The 3377-nt window shown below is 39.0% G+C and overlaps 1 pseudogene across 1 annotated transcript; it reads left to right on the forward strand.

Moving 5' to 3' along the window:
• Positions 1–1910: 1910 nt before the first annotated feature.
• LOC126929488 (transmembrane protein 251-like) lies at positions 1911–2774 on the forward strand (annotated as a pseudogene). The gene has a single exon (XR_007717189.1). The product of XR_007717189.1 is annotated as a transmembrane protein 251-like (transcript).
• Positions 2775–3377: the final 603 nt, after the last annotated feature.

Here is a 3377-nt window from a genome sequence, read left to right on the forward strand (position 1 = left end):
CATACAGTATTTATTGGAAACCCTAAAGCTAGTTCTTCCACTCTGCGTACCCATAATTCTAGCACGTAATGACAGTACATATTATAATGTATTAGTTCTTAAAAAAAGAAACATATTCATTCCTGTATCATGAATATCTAAACCAGTACCTGGTATGAGCTATGTATTTATGAAGTTTATTTTTTTGAATGATTGCAGAGCTCCAATCTTCTCAAAAAACAAAAAAACAAAAAAAAAAAAAACAAAAAAAAAATCAAGCTGGTAAAGAATGGCACATAAAATATCCTAACAGCATGCTCAGTAATCAGAAGCAATCTGGATGCTTTAGATATGTAGCCATCTAATGCCGTGAACTACTGACTGAAAACCAAGCACAAAACATGCCAGATACACTGAGCAGATTTTAAATTGTAAAAACCTGAAAAGGAAATGCTCAAACCCCCTGGCTTCTACTGAATTAGAGTATAAGACCCAAAATGTATTCTATTGCAAGCTAAAATAAGTCCTTTTAAAATGTAGATTTTTTACAGGATCTTTTTAAATGGCTGTTTTTCTTGATAATAGAAGTCGTTCCCACAATTTGCACAAAATTGAAAAATATATTAATTTATTTAAAAAATTAAGACAATACATTCTACATTCTTTAAAATAATGGCTATGAATATTTTGGTGTATTTCTCCAGTCTTTTTATTTCCTATTGGTATGACAGAATTCAATGAAAAGTGTTTACCAGTCTAATCCTTTCACTTAATAATATATTTTGAGCTATTTTCCGGGCCATTAAATATTACTTGAAAACATGATTTTTTATGACAGAATACTATCTGCTCACATTTATTTAGCAGTATTCTACTTGCTGCATATTTAGATGGTGTCCTTGTTGTTCTCTTGCTTCTATAAATAATGTTGTGATGTACATGCTTGAACATAAAGCTTTCTCCAACATTAGCTTGCATGACATAGCAGGATAAGGTCTTCAAGGTTATAACTCTCCTGCCCAAAGATTATGTGGGTATAAATTTATGGACTGTGTGTATTCTCCAGACTCAGTTGGGAGGAGCTTAGACCTACGGACAAGGATGAACCTGATCATTGGCTATTTTCAGACCTGTCTGACCAAAGGGTAGCCCTCAGGATGTATGTGACAGGGACCCTTGGTCCTGAGAAGAGCTTTGGTCCTAGAAGAATATCATTTCCTAGAGAAAATGCCACCTGGTTACACAGAAGCTTTACCCTCTGATATAGTTTGAATCTGTGTCCCCACCCAATGCTCATGTTGAAATGTAATCTCTAATGCTGGAGGTGGGGCCTTGTGGAGGTTATTGGATCATGGGGGTGGTTTCTAATAGTTTAGCACCATCCCCCTTGCTCTCTTCTCCTAGTAGAGTTCTCACGAGATCTGGCTGTTTAAAAGTGTGTAGCACCTCCCCCTTCTCTCTCTTCCTTCTGCTCTGGCCATGTAAGATGTGCCTGTTTTGATACCAGTACCATGCTGTTTTGGTTACTCATCACTGGCCATCAGAGAAATGCAAATCAAAACCACAATGAGATACCATCTCACACCAGTTAGAATGGTGATCATTAAAAAGTCAGGAAACAATAGGTGCTGGAGAGGATGTGGAGAAATAGGAACACTTTTACACTGTTGGTGGGACTGTAAACTAGTTCAACCATTGTGGAAGACAGTATGGCGATTCCTCAAGGATCTAGAACTAGAAATACCATTTGACCCAGCCATCCCATTACTGGGTGTATACCCAAAGGATTATAAATCATGCTGCTATAAAGACACATGCACACGTATGTTTATTGCGGTACTATTCACAATAGCAAAGACTTGGAACCAACCCAAATGTCCATCAATGATAGACTGGATTAAGAAAATGTGGCACCGCGGCATCCAGGACGGCAGGTGGGCTGGCCACCCGGGACAGGAAGGCACAGAGCATGGCGAATGATGAATTTCCGTCAGCGGATGGGATGGATTGGTGTGGGATTGTATCTGTTAGCAAGTGCGGCAGCATTTTACTATGTTTTTGAAATCAATGAGACTTACAATAGGCTGGCCTTGGAACACATTCAACAGCACCCTGAGGAGCCCCTTGAAGGAACCACATGGACACACTCCTTGAAAGCTTGATTACTCTCCTTGCCTTTTTGGTTGTGGACAATTATTTTTCTGGTACCTTACTTACAGATGTTTTTGTTCCTATACTCTTGTACAAGAGCTGATCCCAAAACAGTGGGCTACTGTATCATCCCTATATGCTTGGCAGTTATTTGCAATCGCCACCAGGCATTTGTCAAGGCTTCTAATCAGATCAGCAGACTACAACTGATTGACACATAAAATCAGTCACCGTTTTTTCCCTACGATTACAAAACTGGCAGTCCTATATGGAGTCTGATCACAAGACTGCAGTTTCTTCACAGATCTCAGGAAGTTGTGGTGGGGCAGAGGCTTTTTAAAAACATGTGATCAGGGGGCTATCTTTATCTGAATAATAATGAATTTTTAGGTAAAACCTGAGATAGAGTACTACAAAATCATGTTGATGACTTCAGATTTTGGAAGTTAAATCGTGTCTGTTATTTGCATTCTTTAGAAACTTGACTGAGTACCTGAATTCATATTTCTATTCTACTGTGCAACATAGTGATGATTCAGAAATTTTTCCTTTGGGGAAAAAAAATGAATATGAACATTTCCATTGTGTTAAGTGTAAAAAGGTCCAGACATGATCATAAAATTTAAATTTTATACAAAAAAAAAGAAAGAAAATGTGGCACACATATACCATGGAATACTATGCAGCCATAAAAAAGGATGAGCTCATGTCCTTTGTAGGGACATGGATGAAGCTGGAAACCATCATTCTCAGCAAACTATCGCAAAGATGAAAAACCAAACACCGCATGTTCTCACTCATAGGTGGGAACTGAACAATGAGATCACTTGGACACAGGAAGGGAAACATCACACACTGGGGCCTGTTGTGGGGTGGGGGGAGGGGGAAGGGATAGCATTAGGAGATATACCTAATGTAAATGACGAGTGCACACCAACATGGCACATGTATACATATGTAACAAACCTGCATGTTGTGTACACGTACCCTGGAACTTAAAGTATAATAAAAAAAGAAAGAGAAGACAAACACTAAAAAATAATAATAATAATAAAAGATGTGCCTGTTTCCCTCTTTTCCCTTCTGCCATAATGATAAGTTTCCCGAGGTCTCCCCAGAAGCCAAGCAGATGCTGCTTGGGAAAGCAGCAAAAGTAGCTCAGAGCCCTATACCCAAGGGGAACACTCACTCAAGCCCAGGCAAAGATGGGATTCGTGTCCCAAAAGTCTGATCCAAGGGCAGCCTGG

The sequence above is a fragment of the Macaca thibetana genome, chromosome 10 (assembly GCF_024542745.1).
Source record: "Macaca thibetana thibetana isolate TM-01 chromosome 10, ASM2454274v1, whole genome shotgun sequence".
Taxonomy (NCBI): domain Eukaryota; kingdom Metazoa; phylum Chordata; class Mammalia; order Primates; family Cercopithecidae; genus Macaca; species Macaca thibetana.